This window comes from Medicago sativa, chromosome 2 (genome assembly GCF_051527215.1).
Source record: "Medicago sativa cultivar Bolivia chromosome 2, Bolivia_mono, whole genome shotgun sequence".
In the NCBI taxonomy this organism is placed as follows: domain Eukaryota; kingdom Viridiplantae; phylum Streptophyta; class Magnoliopsida; order Fabales; family Fabaceae; genus Medicago; species Medicago sativa.
In genome coordinates this window covers 42,621,185-42,641,800 of record NC_140750.1, presented here as the reverse complement: position 1 = coordinate 42,641,800, position 20,616 = coordinate 42,621,185, and the positions used below count along the sequence as shown (strand labels likewise).

Below are 20,616 nucleotides of genomic sequence, written 5' to 3'. Positions count from 1 at the left end.
TAACAATATAAGCTAAAATCTCGTTTTCACGATAAGGGTCATCTCATTAGTTTCTATTTACCAAATTTGAAACGAAATTGGTTCAAATATTATGTTACGCAATAAAGAACATTGAGGGACAAATTCAACATTAATATTTATCAAACTTTTAACCATATAGGCTAAAATCTCATTTTTGGGACAATGGTCATTCAAATAATTTCATTTTGCCGAATACAAAACCAAATAGGTTCACATATCATGTTTCGTATCAAGGGAGATCGAGGGACAAGTTCAACCTTTATCAATCTTCTAACCATATAGGCTAAAATCTCATTTTCGCGACAAAGTCACTCCAATACTTTCATTTTTCCGAATATAAAACAAAATAGGTTCACATATCATGTTTCGCATCAAGGGACATCGAGGGACAAGTTCACTGTTTATCAAACTTCTAACCACATAGGCTAACATTTCATTTTCGCTATTAAAATGGGAGTAAAGGAAGAAAAAATATTTGAGGGGAAAAATGACATTTGATACAGTTGATTATAGTCATTACTATAATATTAATATTTTTTTATACTGTGTCCATAGATTATTATTTTTCCTTGTTTTGAGAGATTCTCTCTTGTGTATATATTTGTTCATCCCCTTTGTGTAATACAAGTTGATCATTCTAAACTCTACTCATCTGGTACGAACATGCGGAAACAAGTAAAAGCCCTCATAAAGGGTGTTGAATTTCATAGATGATGAGATTAATGAGTTTGAACATGATGAAATCAGTATAGAAAAGAAGTTTCTAAAAAAAATTATCTAGTGGATATACAAGTTCCTTGCCTGTCCTTGTTCCGGTACCCAAACATTTTGTTAAACCCAAAAATTGAACAAAGGCTACAAAATCCGAACTATTGACCTTCAGCTTAAATGCACACATGTTGTTAAAAGATATAATTTCTTGTGCAACACTTGCACTCTGTAGAATACATGTCATCGCATTTAATTGTCAGCTTCACAGACTTCTGTCTATTTTATATATTTATGTTCACTTCCATTTTCTATCACATTTTGTCATTTCCTTCAGTTACTCAGCACTTTAGACTTTACAAACTCAAATAATCTGTTAGGTATCGGGTGGTATTGATAGGGTAACTGCTGATGCAGTCAGTTATTTCAATATATAGTTATTTAGGAGCAGTTAGCATTTTGTATAATATGCAATATTTGTATTCATTAGGAGCAGTTAGGCAGTTTATGCAGTAATTTGTATTGATTAGGAGTGGTTACAGGCAGTTTATGCCCTTAGTTTATATAAATAAGACCATTTGGCAACAACAGTAGGGAGATTGAGAATTATTCAGTTAGGAACCTTATTGGTTTTTGGGCAGAGAGAGATGTCTCTTCTCTGAGGAGCTTTTGCTCTAGGATTACAGAGGGTTGATCTTCTGTAATATTTTCTTTTCAATCAATAATACTATTTCTTTTGTTTCTCTTTAATTCGGGTTCCTAACATAATATCTATTAATTTGCCCCTTCCTCTATTACAATATTTCTTTTTCCACTCAAAGGAAAAGTAGAGGGATTGGAGAATCATTGCAAGGGAGACTACATGGAAAATCTATTTCCAATTAATACACTACTATGTAAATTTTCACCTTATATGAGGAATTGTAAATCATAAATATTCATCCCCTATAAGCAGGAAAAGAAAGAAAGAAAAGATAATACTTCCAGCAAAGATATTCATTGAAAAATGCAACTAAAATCAAACAGCATCTGCATAAGTCTACTCTATCAGATGGAGGAAGGCGAAAAAGGGATTAGGTATGTACCTGCGCAACTCGATCAATGTCTGAAAGCAATAGCAATTTTCTATTCTCTGGAACTTTCAGAAAAAGAATCTGCCGAATTTCTTACACCAGAAATGAAGAACAAAGTTATAATTTAATTCGACCGTGTAACAACAATTTCATAAACTCTGGTGATACAAACACATTCAAAAAACTTAATACAGGTGTGCGAATTTGTACCAGGAATAATAGCATGTATGAAACTAATGACTTGACTTGCCAGCGCCAGGTGTTTAGAGGTGATGGACTTCAAACCAGACACCTGAACACAATTTAGAAAAAATTAGAAACCAAAAGAATGACAAAACTCTAGTTAATTGAAATGGGATCAAGTTCGTTAAGCAAAACTGTTCGAAAGCCGAAAAAATCAACAGCTGCAGCATTTACTTAGGATATAGTTTAACGAAATGATGCACACTGTTTGAAAGCCGTGAATTTTTTAACTCAGCATTGTCCTGCGGTTTCTTTCCAGTGCAGGACAATATATAAGCTGATATGAAATGACTCAATATATGCTCCCCAAGCTGGGTTTCATTAACACATTAGTTGAAATCTGATAGGGTCACTATTAATGAAAGGTCCATTATTAATGTGGGGGGAGAAATAACAGAATGGGGCACGTGGGGTAAGGGGATTGAAGAGAGAGAATGAGAATTCTGTTATAATAGAATGAGTTTTGGAGGGGGGGTAACAGTATCAGGGGGTATGAAAATATTTTGGGTAACGGTTATGGCAACCTATCATCTTTTTTCTTGGTAATAGAATGGTTTTATTGGAAATATTTTGGCTTGAGGAAGGATACTAATCCAACTGTCTTCTTCGTTTCTGCATTTCTATATTTTGCTTTCTGTTGTACAGTTACAGAGGGATACGCCTCAGATTGTAAATTGCAGAGCTCCATTATTTTCTATTTCAGATATGAATATATTAGGTTTTTATCAAATTGGCATCAAAGAGCTCAGATCCTTGGAGCTTCTAATATTTATTTAAAAAAAAAAAAAAAACGAAATGGAAGCATGGATGAGAAGATTGGAACAGGATGAAAGTAAGGAGCAGCCCCTGAAAATTGATTCTAACTTATTGAGTCAAACAATTGTATTTATGAGCTTATAAGACCATTTTTCCCTATGGTGTTGAATGTTGGGCAGTGAAGGGAAACAAGAGAAAAATTTATTGTATTGGAAATGATAATGAGTGATGAGATGGATAATGGTCAAACTAAAAGAGATAGAGGAATACCTAAATTCTTTTACAGAAATCACTTGGACGTTGCTCTAGATATATGCATCTTATTTATAAAAATAGTTTTTATATCTAAAAGGATCCAAAAATTCAGAGAACAATACAAGTACTACCTGCATTGCTTTAGCCCCAAGCACAAGTTGACATGTTCTTGTGTTGAAACACTTCAAGATTTCTACCACACGGAGAACAACTTCTGAAGATAGTGCTGGCAAAAGGTTGTTCATATCAATGTATTCTGACAACATCTTGAGCAATATCAAGCCACTGGAAGCAAACAGAAGATATTGAAGTACTTTAAATGCATTCTCACAGCTGAGGGCTAAAATGGGAGAAATTATAAATGATGAAAAGAGAACAATTTTATCAAATTAACCGTATTAACTATTGGTTGATTCTCATTATCGTAAACCCAAAGTTGAAAATAATAACTTGGGAGCGATACACACGATACTAATTAGAGGGCATAATTGGAAAAAAGTAATTAATGTTACATTGAAAACTGAAAAATAACAATTTTGGGGGCAAATTCATTTTCGCAAATGTAACAATTATTATGGAACAGAAGGACTAATAATAATAATAATAATAATAATAATAATAGTAGTAGTAGTAGTAGTAGTAGTAGTAGTAGTAATAATAATAATAGTAGTAATAATAATAATAATAAAAAATACTTGAGTATGCCTACACAAGCATATTAAGAGAGAGAGAGAGAGAGAGAGAGAGAGAGAGAGAGAGAGAGAGAGAGAGAGAGAGAGGAAAAGAAGACACAATGAATAGAAGTTGCATACAATAGGGGGCAAAAAGAAAACAAAGTTCAGTCCAGATGACCAACCAGTTTACCATGTGATAACCAACACCTTTGTAGAAAAGAGGTTGAGATGCAGATTTTTTCTGATCTTTCTCAGTGCTGATACTCTCTAACGATTTACTATGACCTCTATTTGGTTTCTTAGATTCATCGGTGGAATCAGTCTGCTCAACATTCTGTTCAGCATTTGACTGTCCAGTGTCTGCCATCGGCCGAGCATCATTGTTAGTCGCCAAATCATGGTAACTGTTTGAATTATCTTGTTCAACACCATTAGGGTCCCCAGAAGACAATGCATCCAATGGAAAAAGTGTATTGATAATGGATTGAAATTCATCAGGAACATCTATCTCCACCCATGTTTCCTGGTCATGCACTGCCATAATTTTTGACACCTAAATGCAAAGCAAGGGATATTAATAGAGATGAACAGTTTTTTGAGGAAACAATATATAAAACACAACGGAAAGCACCAAATTTAAACTGACCCGAGAATCATGCTGACAATCAATAAAAGCCTTGGCCTGTGAATGCAGTATCCCACAGATGCTGTATCCCAATCTTCCACCAATCTGTTAGTTTTAATTTGGGAGTTCAATCAGGGAACTAAAACCACATAATTTGAAATATAAACTTTAAACCAAAATGAAAATATGTACTTTTTCTGTAGCTGTAATGAACTCATGGGTGATGTTGTAAACAGTTAGAAACTCCTGCAGTTTCAACCTAGGATGGAGAGTAGCACGGACCCCCAGAAGCTTTGCCCATCTTACATGAGCAGCATCACATGCTGCAAACACAGCTTCTGCGTTTTCTCGCAATACATCAGCTCTGTTTAGGACCAGATTTTTTGAGAACATGAAATAAATTGGGCAGCAATTAAAACACAAAAGTAATGGCAGAAAGCATACTAGATCAAAGTATAATTTATTTTATAATTATATAATCCATGTACTAACTTTACAAGCATCTAGTGGACTCCATATCATGGTCTTAACCCCCATTATCATATTTTTTAAGAGAGAAGATTACATAAGAGCAATTAGTTATTAGTAACCAGTAAAAGAAATACAGTACTTCAATCCTAGCAGCCTCTAAAACAGAAAAATTACTACTGAAGGACTAAACAAGATAAGATAAAACATTTGAGAGGAGTATCACCATACGGATTCAACATTGTTAAGGGGATGGATGATAGTACGTTTGCAAAAGATAATGCCGGCAACAAGAAAATGTCCCAGATATATTAGACATGCATGCTATAGAATATAGATGGTTTTACTACAGCTGAAGTCATGTGGCAAACCACTCAAGTCTTAAGGGAACAGAAAGTAGTGGCACTTAACAATATTCTAGCTCATTTTTCTTTTAATTTTCCTCTCACAAATTTCGTTTTTTGTAGCCTGGTTTTTAAAATGATGGGACAGATCCATAATGCTTTTAGTGTAAAACTTTGTGTACCTTCTTCACCTATCAGATTGAACTTTCGAGTTAACTGGCTTTTGACATATAAATAGTGTTCTGGTGTTTAAAAAGAGTTCCTACGAATAAGGATTCTATAAAGGAATAGTCCTCGTTCAATATATTACATTTGTCACCATTCAATAAAGTATCAACAGTTCAAACTTATAAGAGAAATGAAAAATATTTTGCACAAAACAACAAGTATTTCATTTCAATACAATTATTTATCATTTCTATTAACTTAAAACTAGTATTTCATTTCTATACTCCATTAGTGAGTTTAGGTGTTTCTGTGAGAGGAAAATTAGCTCCTACATCATAAATTACATGCTTCTTCCAATCTAAACACAAAAGAATCCAGAAAAACTTTCCATTACAAGTGTATTAGAACAAAGAGCCTATATTTAACCTGAAATTTTTTGACATATTTGAGGAGCTCACAGCATCTATTGCTTTTCCGTGAAAAGATGGACCCTTGGCAACATTCTTTTGAGGTGAATATGGCAAAAATGTGGTACCATGAACCTCACTTTCTTGGGATATTTCTGCAGCTGCAGCACCATGCGCAATTGCTGCAGCAACTGAATCAGAAGCATAATGACCATCACAGTTGCTCAAAATCCATTCAATGGCTTTTTTCACTTCAGCCGCCCGCACTAAATGTGCCTGCAATCACTAAAAAGAAAAAAATCTTATTACATCACTCTTACAAAAGCTGATAAAGTGCAAACCATTGGAAAGGTAAATTTCAGTAACGTGGCTGTAGCCCTAGACACATAATACCTATTCTTGTACATGAAATATAGCCAATACATAGAGTCTCCCTAGGAAGATAAAACATGTAAGTTTTTAACATTACAAGTTGGCATAATAGTCAATAATCCCTTTCTTGGGCAATAGCCATTGATAATGAAGGTTTAATGTACCAAGAGACAAAATTATGCAGTAAAAACTATACAGCATACAATATATTCTTATGCTATTAAAACCAATCTAACATATGGAAAAGTTCAAGTCCTGTGATTGCAGAATTCGTGGATGCAAACCTTGTCTGCCATGAATAAAATGTCTTTAGGTTTCACTGTTCTAAGTATTATAAAAGTTAAGGAAACACCACAAGATTGTCAAGACAAAGAATTTCTAAACCAGGGAGCATTTTGATTCATGTACATGTGATATTTGTTGATGTTGATATTTAAATAAATAGTAGATAATTATATTTACATTGTAAATATATTTTACCTTACTCTCTAAGTTACTTAGCATAGAATATTATTTAGAATATTCCTTCTGTAAATATATCCTAGCTTAGTCTCTAAGTTACTTAACTCCTATATAATAAATCTTCCGTAGTGCTATTCAGACGCACAGTTTTCATCATATGTCTCTCTTTTCTCTCTTATTCAAGATTTGATATAACTCAGATTTCAGATTCTCACATATATAAAGAAACAAAACTAAACACTCAAGGAGTTACATGAAGATCATGATCACTTCAAAGATAGCATAGAGCATAATGATCGGACTTCAGATTGAAAATATATTGTATTTTCTTGTATCAAGGAAAGGAGAATGTACAACATGTATACAAGATGTTAACCTGATCAATCCCTACCGGTTAAGGAATAAAAAATAACTAAAAAGGACACTTGGGAAATAATACCAGAAACACAATCAGGATATTATCTGAATATAATGTTACAATATCCCGACATGCCCCTTAAGGTGAAGCATATACATCATATGTGTTGAGATATTAAGATTGATTATATCAAGATTTGCTAGTAGTAGGATTAATGATAGGATAATATTCCTATTTAGATTCCATCTCACGTGTATAAAAATATTTGTTCAGCCCTTTTCATAGTTAATGAGAAATATTTATATTCAAAATGATATCTATAGCAAGGTTTCTCTTTGGGCATCACCGAACTAAAAACTAGGTTACCCTTGAGGACACAAAGAATAGGGCTTAAGAACCTTGCTATGAATACCAATAGTAATTGAAAATAAACTGTATTTTCATGTATCAATGGAAAGAGAATGTTCTATATACATTACTACCTTTGTTCCTCAATATAAGCTCCTTTTTTCCAGACAAAAAAAAAAAAGTGTCCGTAAATATAATCCCCATTTCAAATTACTAGATACATTTATTTATTTTTTTCAAATACACACAATCAATACTACTAAATGTTTTGGGAGATGAGGTGTCAGAGTTGAACACATCCATAAACAAAATGGTATTTTAGGAACATCTATACACAAAATAGATACATTGAATACAATACCCACTTTTTTTTTTATTTTGGTACAACACTACCCACTTTTGTTTTGTTTCGAGGGAACTACCCACTTTTTTTATTTTTTTAATATATGTGAAAATTGCAAAAGGAGCATATAATAATGGACAAATGTATGATATATATATATATATATATATATATAGAGAGAGAGAGAGAGAGAGAGAGATGAGGAGGAATCACATTACACCAGTGTAACAATTGGATAGTGTTACAGTTCTCAATAAATTTTTATCAAATACTTATAAAACAAAATTTATTGTTGGATTCAAAGCTTATATCGTATAGATTTTTTCTGCAATTGCGTTTTTGTAAATCTAATATAATTTGATATGTGATTCGGAATGTCAAATCAAATGACTTTAGATTTAGATATACACTTATAAAAATGATTTATATCATATAAACTTTCAATCCATTAGTGACTTTTGTAATACACACGCAAAAGGTGTTGGATAGCTCAACTGGTTTGAACTAAGAGATAAGGAGTTGGAGGACTTGGGTTCAAACCCGGACGAAGGAGAAAAACTAATCTAACAACTAGAGACTAATATTTGCCATTAAACAAAAAAATGCAAACACACACACACACACATATATAGATGAGGCTAACCTAATTAATCGCGAAAGATTAGGGAAGATAATCAACTAAAAGGAGAAAATAGCAAAGAATCCCAGGAATACAATCGGATAATATCTAAACTGGTACCAAGACTATTTTACAATATCTCAACACTTGGGAACAATCAATGCTTCTAATCTCCAATGGAAGTTTTTTCAACGTGGAAATGCTACCTTTAGGTACTTAGTTTCCATATAGGTGTTTCCTAAGTAATGTTCCCTAATTATGAATAATACGGGAGGACCATTAGGTACAAGACTTCTCTTTTAATGCTTTACCATGTCTGACCTTTTTCTTCCTTACACTACAACACTCATATCCACAATTTCTAGTGTCCAAGATCAAATTTTCTTGGAGTTTACGATTGTTCCGTAACTTAAAAAACAAAGAATGAAATGGAGTGGAATTGCAAACTATCACTCATATCTGCTAAAACTTACAACATACTTCTAAATAGTAGCGAAATTTATTTTTTATGCAACTTTACTCGGCATTATCAGGAAAATGATGGGAAAAGAAAATGTTTCTGACTATGCATGTTGTTAGGACATATGAGAGGATGTTTTAAGAAATTAGTAGGTGATTAATTAGGTTTAAGTTGATTATTAGTAAGTGGTCCATTAGGATTAAATAATAAGAGGCCCATTAGGGTTAAATAATAGAATGTTCTCTTTATCTGTATGTACAGGGGAATTCTTAGGAGTTTAAGAGATGACAGAATAAGTTTTCTGTTAGGGCCAGAGTAGGATTCCTCTCTGAGTTGTGTCGGAGCTTTGCTCAGGGAGTAGTTAGAGAAACTCTCTCTACTACTATTTCACCATTTTCATTACTATCAATAAAGCACCCTATTTAAATTGGTAGAAAACAATGAGTCCAGCAAGCGAATTAACAATAATACAGCCAAGCAAGAAGAAAAAACAGATGGTTTATAAAGCAAGGTGACATTTTCAAATTTTCCTTAATTGCAGAGTCTGTGTATTGTGTATTAGTGTCTGTGCATCTCAGCAATGCCGGCAAGATATCATTAATGTGTGTTGTCTATATTATTAAGACTAAATACATTTCAAAATATACAAGAATTATAGTCTAGATGGACACAACAAAAGTCAAGTACAAATTACCTGTACAATCATGAAAACAGCACTCAAAAGATGGACAGAGCAATCAGATGACAGACTCTTTAACTTGCTAGCAAGTGAAGCACCACCACCTGAGTCACTATTAAACATTAGAAAGTTGAAAGTAGAAAAGTGCTTATAAAAGAAAGGTGTGTGTGTGTGTATATATATATATATATATATATATATATATATATATATATATATATACAGTCTGATTACAAACCTATTTACATTTTATGAGATGTGACATAAATAAACAATGCAACAAATTGTTACTATTCAATGGTTGGATCCACACAAAAATTATGTTTGAGTTATTAATGTAACAGTGAAAATAATAATTTAACCCCCAACCCATATATAAGATTTAATTTCTGATAGCCAAATATCAATAGTTATGCTATAGAAATTCTCACCATCTGCCTCTACAGCTCTGTCTCCAGAAAAGAACTCCGATTCTGAAGCTCGAGCAGCAATAACTGGAAGCAACTCAGCAACGGCAGTTTTAATAGCACTCTTCATATCAGCAGTCAGTGTGTCTCGATAGATCCTCAGAACAGAGGGAAGTTTAGCCTGAAAATAAGAAAACCATAAAACCAAAACAAGCTAAATTCCAGAAAACCAAGTTTTCGACTACCTGGGGAAAATAGTATAATATCATCTAACAATCCTAAGACTCATTCAAGAAAGGAGCATAGTGTGCATTTCTAGAAGCTAAAAGAACAAGGAATAAATTTCAAAAAATAAACTGAAAAGCTTTAGGAATCGTAAACATATCTTATAGGTCTCTCCCCACAAAACATGTGAAATCTTAATATCCTAAATTACGAATGTTAGGGGGACCGGGGAATTTGGAATACTTTGTAGACAAGTTAAACTTAAATCTTCATGGGCAAATTTATTTTGATTCCAGGTCAACAAATTCCCTCCAAGTAAGAGACGCATCAATGAATGGCAGTCAAATGTACAATTATTATTTTTGAAATAGTGCATGTGCATGTTAGGGACAGTTGTCCAATTCATTTATATCCCTTACACCACCTAGATGGATAAAACTTGGTTGTTATTGTATCATATACATAGTTTACTGCTCTGTGGTCTGTACTACAAAAAGGGCTTCGAGGAAAATTTCAGTTAATAAGATGAAAGTATAGATGGCATGGGGAAACAACAAACAGCCACCACCTAATTAATGGACTGTAATTGTGCGGTGTTAGTATTCCCAACTCCACATAAAATAACTTGTTGCCAAGACTACCTCTGCGGCTCTGCCACTCCAAGGTTTTCAGATTCCATGCCTCACATAGCACAATTAGAATGAATCGCGAGGAGTTTCAGGAGAATTACATTGGAAGCATAAAGATGAAACTTTCAAGGTGATGTTTCTTTGTGTGCAACATAGTTCATCAATTATTTTTATGGTACCAGATCTCAGACGATTTTTCCTGTCTCTTATCTTATCCTCATATATCTGTTACCAACTGCCAAGCGTTTACAAATCACTATGACGGATAAAAGGAACAGCATATCCTCAAAAATACAAAAGAATAACTAGTTGCATGGATCTTAGTGAAGATTTTTCATCAACCAAAGGTATTATTCAAACTCCCATGACATGATATAGAAATTGAACTAGCATAAACAACAAATATTTTTAGAGTAAATGCAGCTAATACTCACTGTTCTAAGCAAGCCAATTACAGTAGGGAGAAGACTATCTTTGAAATTGGTTGTTTCTTCTTCTAACTTTGCCTGGTTATGATTAGGTAGAGATTAGATCAAAATTTGCATCCTCAAAACTTCAAAACATCACAATTGAGAAATAATATTTATCAAAACACGGATGCACACCCAAGAAAATATAATAACAGAAAGAACATAATCCACGCAACATAACATTTTGAGATTTCAGCTTCTCAAGCATAGGATTAAATGCTAGAGTACTCGATGAAAATATTTATCATTGTGCATTTGTGCTTAAGGTAGCAAGAATAAACAATACCTTCATTTATCCTGCTACTTATACTTATTTCAACTACTTAACTACTTCCAACAAAGAAGAGTTTAGACTTTGGATTCTTCAAGTGAATCACAAGTCAATCCCTAACAAACCTATTTGGAAGTCAAACACTCCTTTAAACTCATGTTTTTCGAACTTAATTTAAAACCTGATACTGCACAGGGCAAAGAGCTGAGTCTGAAAAGATCACTAATATGAAAATCCCTTTCACTATGGAGGACGGTTCTACCATGGTGGTTCCCCCTTTGCGATTCTGACCACCACGGAACCGCACCCATTCACTTACGGAGGCCGGTTCTACCATCGGCTAATGGAGCCTCCATGGTTTCACCCCGTCCATGCCAATTTCAAGTCCTCTATCGCAGATTCGATTCTCAACCCAATCCTCACGAGTTCAAAGTTTCAAACCATTTGTGAGTCAACTCACCTTCTCCCTCCTTTGATCTCTACACTTTGACCATCCATCTCTGTTTTTATCTCTGATGTCTTCCCTCTTTCCTTTCTCATTTCAATCAGAGTCACTTTCTGTTTCTGGTGTTTGTCCTTTTGTTCCTCTTGAACTTGAGAAAGAAAATCAAAAGGAAACATCATCAGATGAGCAACCTATTAGGGTTGTGGTTTATGTTTGGTTTGAAAGCAGAGCTGTGTTGGGAAGGGACCAAATGAGAGAGATTCAAAATGGGTTGATGAAAAGTGGACATAAATTTTTGTGGGTAGTTAAGGTAAGATTGTTGACAAAGAAGATGTATAACTGAGGTTAGATGAGGTATTGGGTGTTCAGTTGGTAGAGAGAATGAAGGAAAAGGGGTTGGTGGTGGTTGAGGAATGGGTGGATCAAAGTGAGATTTTGAGTCACAAAAGTGTGGGTGGGTTTATGAGTCATTTGGAAAAAAAAAGTTGTGGATGAGCTGGTGAACGTGTAGTGAAAGGGGATGAAATTGGAGAGTTGTGGTTTATGGTTGCTGCTATATTGATGGAGGTTAGGGAGAGGGTTGAGAGAGAGGAAAGGAGATGGTGAAGGAGAAAACACGTGCTCTCCCCTTTTTTCCTTTTCCATTTATTTTATTTCATCATTAATTATTATTTTTAATTCTATAAATACACACATGGCTTTTCCTTTTTTTAATTCAAAAAATACACAGATGGTGTGACACATAGTATTGACCAAGTCAAAATTAGTGTTTTGCAAAAGAGGCTAAATGGAGCGGGGGGGGGGGGGGGGGGGGGGGGGGGGGGGGGGTGAAATGTGCGTTTAAGCCTTATTATGAATTTGTAATGTTGGATTATTGGCATGTTAATGTGATTATATTGATTACACAAATTTTCAAAAAAAATTACCATTTAAAGGTCTTAAAGAGTGCCCCGGGGGAACTCGTTAACATTTCCCTTATATATATGTCGTGTAAAGGTTTTTAATATTATTTGTATATTAGGTATACTTTTTTTTTAACATCTTTTATATTAGGTATACTCTACGAATCAATGGAAGCTCCGAGATTTTACCTATACTCTCGACTAGAGTTTGACAACCTGACAGTACAGTTCACTTTAAAATATGCCAACTACATTTTACATGAAGAAATCCCTGTGACAGTACCCTCTATAACATAATAATGGTAAACAATTGACAGATCTCCAGCACAAGATTCATATAAAATAAAAGAGACAACAAAAAGAGGTGTTAAGGATAAAAGTAATTTAAGATACGATCTTACTTCATCATCTTTTCCGTTCATCAGCAGGGAAGCTCTTGATTTAGCTTTAGATAAAATTATCACATCTGATTCTGCAGCATCGGTTAAAGAAGATCGAATAAACTCTGCTGAAAGAATGCTACAAAAATAAAACAATACATAACACAACTTGCGGTTTTTCTTCAAAAATATACAATCGTTTTTTACCACTATATCATTACCAAAACTCAAGATTTCAAAGTTACAAGCATTGATGGACAAAGAAAACATGTTTTAAATAAGCGTAAGTTTAAAACATTTTAAAATAAAGCAACGTGGATGAATTTAGTTCGAATCATATACGAAACCGAAATAAAAAGATAAGAATGTAGTTTGTTAAGACCAACCCTTAAACAAATTTAAAAGCGACAAGCAAAAAAATGCACTCCTGAACTTTCCAGTTGATAATTAGGATTACTTGTTTCCAAGCCACAAAAAAACACAATAACAACCATCTTTTATCCAAATCAAGATAAAGAATTAATCCATTTGTTGATGATTTTTTGTTTACAGGCCACAATAAATCACAATATCTACCTCAATTGCTGCTTCGTTTCTCTATTATTCTGTATCTCTCTTTTCTTTCTTATCAATCAAAATGATGTGTTTTACTTGGATAAACCAACCCGAATAATCAGCAGCTGACTGAACCAGATTCATGTGGTACAAATGTTTTGTATCCACAGGCACCTATTCTTATAAATTTATATATTCAAAATCTAGGCAAGAATTTATATACAAATTCTTATAAACCTAAGTTAAAATTCACTACTTTTAAATATTGACTGTTCTTTCAAACAAAAAAAAAAATATTGACTCTTAAATGGGTGCTTTCTAGATGGTGCTTAAGTCAGATTGGTAAACTTGATAAATGTGGATTCATCTTTCTCCACTGTCTTATTTTTCACTTCTGTTTCTTTTAGGATGGCATATTGATTTTCAATGGTTGCATCCCCCTACTTCTTTATCAAAACAATTTATTTTTCTACCATAAGAACAAAAGATTTCACAGATAGGCCAAGTGCAATGCATGCCCGAAACATTTTTTCAACCCATCAAAGCCATTAGCAGAGTGTAGACTTCCCTATCACCATCTAAAGATCAAAAGCAAAAACAGAGCTATCCAAAGAAACCTTATAATTCAACCCTATTCTCTTCCCATTATTACAGGGGAACAAAAATCACAAAAAGCAGTAGAAAACACTGTCAAATGAATTTGCAGATGCAGGTTAACGGAATACACAATCTTGATAGATCTGGACATCAAAAAAGGTGTACCTGTTTATGGATTCTATAAAGCATGTCACATGATCTCTAAGATGGCGAAAGCAATGCAAGCCAGTGAGCTCGTCTCCATCCTACCAAAGTTACAGGAAACAATAAGACTAAAATTAGCATAAATTTTCTTCTCGTCCTTCAGGAATCCCATTGATGTTAAAACATAGACTGTGCCATTAACAGACAAAAAAGGAAACTAGGTAAGTTCGACACTGTAAGTAATTGATGTCAGCTGTAGCTTAAAAGGAAACTGGCACAATTCAATATTATGATTGGTATCTGCTACCCAAACACTGATTGATATCAGCTACACACACATTTACTAAGACATTACCCATCCACGATAAGATCTGGTAACATCTAAACATGTTCAGTGATTATGCAAAGAAAAGGAACATAATGCAGTACCTCCGCATATTACAAAGTAAATATATCGTGATCAATATGGATAATGGAATCAACATAAACCTTCTTTCTAATTTCAATGCTTCAAAGCAATTATAATTGTAGGGGAAAATATATTCTAAGCAGAGGATACCAACTACATTGTACCTTGGATTTTTTGAACTGAATAAAATTTAGGAATTACTTATGTTGAGTTCTCCATCATATTCTATTAAGTTGACTAAACTAAAAATCATAATAAGTCAAAGACTTAAGATACATCCCTAGTCATGATAGGTCAAACGCATATAGTGCTGATGAAAAGATAAACAAAACTAAGTCTACGATCATGAAAACAAGTAGTTAAGAATAATATTCAGAAAATATCATATAATAATTAAAGTATACCAGCAAATGTTGCAAATCATCAGTTACATCCAGTGCTCCAGCACAATCTGCAGATGCAACAAGCTGTATCACAGCAAAATATATCAACTTAAAATGGATTTCCAGTTGTCAAACATTCATAAAAACGACTAAAATAATAAAGGAAACATAGGAAAATCAAACAAAATTATCGCCATACTAATTTTCGAAGAAACCTGTTGCATAAATTGATTAATTACAAGCTCACAGAACTGCTAATACAACAACCCAAAGAAAACTGCAAATAGTTTCCCCACAAATCTCAATAATTCATTAATCCTATTAAGTATAGCTTCCACATTTACAGCACTAACACCTCTCCATTACAACGATTCAAAATAAAAACATTCGAAATTCAAAACTCTGAATTATTCACTAGCTAACAGAAATAAAACTGCATAAGATTAACTGGAATATCTGCAGTACCGATAGTACTTCTAATCGAAGGCGTGTCCAGAGTCCGACACAAATGTGTGATTACGTTCAATCATGCAATTTTCAGTAATTGTTATCAGTGTTGGCGTGTCATTGTTCCGCAATTCTCAATAACATTATTCAGTAAAATTTCTAACATTCACAACACTAAAACCTAAACACTTCACTCTAAAATCAATGAATTGAATCAAAAAACTCAAAATCTAAAAATGAGGATTGTAAAGCGAAATCTAACACACACTAACATAGAATCTTGACACAAAAATTCAAAAAACGAACCAATGTGAGAGCAGAGAGTGCTTGATTAACATATAGTATGAGCCTAAGTTTCTGCTGAAGCGCCAACAAATTCGTCCTTGTACCATTAAGCAACTGAATCTGCCTCGCAGACTCAACCAAATCGGAATCAATAAGCCTAACCGTATCCTTCAATTCACGAATCCTTGCACATCCTTCCACGATCTTCCCATTAATATCCTGCAACTCACCCTGCGCTTCAAAGAACGACGACGATCTCAACGAGATCTCCTTCACAAGGTGAAGCTCAACCACATCAAGATACTGCGAAAGCTTCTCCTACAAAACCGCGTTCTCAGCAAAAGTCGAGAACGGACACGCCGCGCGGAACGTAGCGCCTTCTTCGAGATGAAAGTCTTGTTTGAAGTAAAGAGACGGAACTTCACGGAGACACGCGACGAGTGCTTCTCCGGCACCGCCGTCGTCGGAGATAGTTGAGATCTCGCTGTTAGCGTGTTTGCGGATTTCGTTGAAGCGGTGGAAGGGATCGGAGAGGGAAGATAGATAAGGAAGGAAATCGGATCGGGTGAGAGTGGAGGTGGATTTGGTGGAGGAGATAGGGGTGAATTCGGGAGAGGAGATTGTGGTGGAAGAGAGAGGGTTGTTGAGGATTGAGGAGAGAGATTGGATTGTTGAAGAAGAGAGGAGAGAGTTGAGGTTGGTTTTGCAGTGAGGAATGAAATGAAAATGGAGTAGTGGAAGTGGAGGAAGAAGATCTTTGTATTAAAAAAACCGGTGGTTGAACCGGGTTTGGGATTGGGAGTTTAAACAGGTATGGTTTAACTGTAGTGTGTGCCAGTGTGGCTTCAAATCTCTTGCATTAATTCTTTTTGGAAAATGCTAACAAATGCCCTAAGGACATTGTTTAAGCATCCAAAAATAGCAACTTTTGCATTGAAAATTGTACAATTATGACTTTAATATGTGTTGGACTTGTATTTTCAAGACATAGTTTCTTTTTGTGGGTTCCTTAAACAATGCCCTTAGAGCACTTGTTAGCAAGACCCATTCTTTTTTATGAATAAAATATCCCAATTAATTGCCTATAAAAACAACAAATCCCTCCCTCAAAAAAAAAAAAACAATTCTCTAATATCCAGTTAATTAGCATAGAAGGATAATCAAATAGTTGTAGCATATCCTAAAATCTCAATTCAACCAAAATTAATTAAAAATCTTTAATTGTTTTGTCTCATCTTTATTATAAACATTTCCCCTATTTTATTTTATTTTATTTTTGGTGGTGGCCGGGGTTTGAAACTCGGACCTTGCATATTTTATGCATTGTCCATACCAACTGAGCTAAGCTCACGAGGACCCCCTATTTTATTTTGATAGTACGTGTTGTAACACCCTATTTCTAATAAGCGGTAAAACGCGCGAATATACAAACATATTCTAGAAATAGATGCTACGTTTTCGAATCAAACCACAAAAATACATGCGCATAATGATCATGTTACACAGCATAGCAGCGGAACATACATATAATTCATAAAACATCTCCAGATCTCAACAAAATACAATTGTATTCTCCAATTCTCAAATAACAAATAACATCTCAACTCCAAATACATAGTCCAAAAATAAAAACTAACATGCAAGAACTACCCTAGATCAGAGCTCTAATCTAGACACTTGCATAAAAAGAGGAACTCCACTCATCGGCATCATCAAGCAAACAAACTAAGCATCCTGCACTCCATCTACCCGTCCATACAGAAAGGTAGGTGGTAAACCACTGAAGGTTAGCATTACATCATTATAATCCATATAAGATTTAAATAAGAACATTGGAGATGAAAGAATATATTCAAGAATAACAATTTAAACATGTATTCACAAGCATTCACAACCTTCATATAATTCATTACCATCATTCCAAGCTCAACTCAACAAGTGTATCATACACATATCACAACTTCACCTTGTCAATCAACAATTAATAATTCAATCCGCAATTACAATTAGCAAAAATCAACCATCAAACACATTTTAATGCAATTCAATCCACCAACAGTTTATGCAATGGCTCTAGACTCATCTAGATGCATGTGGTACCAAAACACCTTAAGGTCGTCACCTTCGATGCAACAAAAACATCGTAATCACCTCAATTGGATATAAAATCCACTGCCATCAGTCATGTATGCATGAACATATGACACAACTACAATGCATATGTTCACACAAACAATTCACCTCAACATCACCAATATTTGTATATATGCAAACAACAACAATTCACCACCTCTTAACATATATACAATCACCAACAACATTCATAATTCAAGCAACATATAGTTGTCCAATATATACATACACCACCAATCATCTTCGCATAAGATATACACCAACAATAAGGATTCACAGGACAATTAGCTCATAAGGTCATATTCAACAAAGTTCGTCTCTCAAAGTCACAACATAAGATAATTAGAGGTTATGAACCAAAACCAATTCTACAAGCTCAATTGCCTATGCCATGTACCCTCACAAGTTACTTATACTTGCAGTAGAGGTTACATAACATTTCATCGGCCACGTATGGAGAATTACCAAAAATTCCTAAGTTCGTCTCACTTGACCATTTTTCACAAAAATTCCCATTTTCAAAGAAAAACAAGTAGGTTCACTACATCACAGTTTAATCGCCTTAGTTGAACTCATAAAAATCAAGTTTCAAAGATTAAAAACATTCCACAAGGATTGGGTCGACTTAGAACTAGTTATGAGGGATTTTTCGACAAAACTTTTCAAGAGCATTTTCCCCATAACTTGAAAACTAAATATCATATTCAAGTCAAACCAATGCCTTTAGAAAGCTAAAAATATTATCTACAACTTTCATGTTTGTACCAAAAACCAGTTCACGACTGAAACGAGGGAAAAAGATGCGAGAATGCAAAACAGGGATTCTGTTCTGTACAACTCGCCACTGGGAGTAGGTCTACTCGCCATTGCGAGTTACCAGTTACTCGTCGTTGCGAGTAAGCTTGCTCGCAGCTGCGAGTTATGACAGTCCAGTCTCGGGAAAAAGAGCCATTTTCACCCCCAAAACCCCAATTTTGACTCCCCAATGCCCAAATTTGATTCCAAGGTTTATCCAAACATTTCTAAACATGAAAAGACTCACAAATCCATATCAAATTTGTCCCAAAACATTCTCTTAACAAAAATCGTCATTTGACCCATTTTTCATCAAACTTCAAAAACAACACAAGTTCATAGGAAACTTCACCATTATGATTACCCAAGGTTTCAATCATCAACAACATTATCTTTCAACAACAACAACAATTAACCATCATGAATTCATCAACAATTCATCACAACAACACCTCATATCATCATTTTTTCGACAAAAATGCAAAGCATACATATAACCACAATTTAAGCATGTAATTTGCTCACCAACAACTCAATTAACATTCAAATTACATACTCAAACATTGCATCAAAACATGAACACGAATTTGCAATCAATTAAGTTCAATTCATCAATTTCATAAAATGGGTAAAAAGAAAAAGTTAGGAATTATGGTTGAAACCTAACCCTCTTACCTCTAGCACCAAGATTCTCTAACTCAAGCTTCAATTTAGCTCCTAGATGATGAATCCCTCTTGCCTCTAACCCTTGTTCTTGTTCTTCCCTCTAGCCTCTATCTCTTCTCTTCTCAAATGAAAAATGAAATGAAAATGTTTGTAACCCTATCTCCTCACTAACATTAGTTTATATAGGCTCACTTAATTGGGCTTATCTCACAAACCTTAATGGGCCTAACCCATTTCTATTTCAACCTCAAAAATGTTACTACTCACTTGCCGGTAAAATATAACATTAACGGTCACTTAACAGTAAATAAAATAATTACTACACCCTCTAGTAACTTGGTAAAATAATAACTCTCACTAAACACTAAAAATAACTTTCTGCAAAATTACAAAATTACCCCTACTCTCAAAATGACCAAAATGCCCCTAAGTCCAAAATGACTAAAATACCCTTCTAACACCGAATTCTACGATTCCCAACCAAAAATACACACAGAGGCAATAATCACATAAGAGCACATATAGCACACATAAATAATAAATAAAATAAATCTAGCGAAAAACGGACTGTTACAACTCTCCCCCACTAAAAACAATTTTCGCCCTCGAAAATTACCTGAAGGAAACAACTCCGAGTACGCAACCCTCATCCTACTCTCTGATTCCCAAGTGGCACTCTCACTAGTCGGTCCAACCCAAATCACTTTAACCAAAACGATCTCCTTGCCACGCAAACGCTTCACTTCACGATCCTCAATCCTAACTGGCCAAGTCTCAACGGTCAAATTATCCCTTACTTCCAACTCATCCACTTGGATCACATGAGACGCATCATACACATACTTCCGCAACTAAGACACATGAAACACATCATGAAGATTCGACAAAGATGGCTTTAACACAATCCGATACGCTACAACCCCAACCTTCTCAACAATCTCAAACGGTCCAACAAAACGAGGAGCAACTTCCGACACTTCAAAGCACGACCAACACCGGTTACAGGATTCACTCTCAAAAACACATGATCACCAACCTGAAACTCAATGTCCTTCCTCCTCTTATCATGATAACTCTTCTGCCTACTCTG

At 34.5% G+C, this 20,616-nt stretch overlaps 1 pseudogene across 1 annotated transcript; it reads right to left on the bottom strand.

The window, feature by feature from the left end:
• Positions 1-1,435: 1,435 nt before the first annotated feature.
• Positions 1,436-16,694, bottom strand: LOC146946849 (vacuolar protein sorting-associated protein 54, chloroplastic-like; annotated as a pseudogene). Its single transcript, XR_015026818.1, has 14 exons — positions 15,954-16,694; positions 15,222-15,284; positions 14,430-14,509; positions 13,134-13,251; positions 11,079-11,150; positions 9,815-9,971; positions 9,399-9,487; positions 5,762-6,018; positions 4,548-4,719; positions 4,377-4,460; positions 3,913-4,283; positions 3,188-3,341; positions 2,013-2,094; positions 1,436-1,894 (listed from the first exon to the last, which is right to left on the bottom strand). The product of XR_015026818.1 is annotated as a vacuolar protein sorting-associated protein 54, chloroplastic-like (transcript).
• Between the last annotated feature and the right edge of the window lie 3,922 nt (positions 16,695-20,616).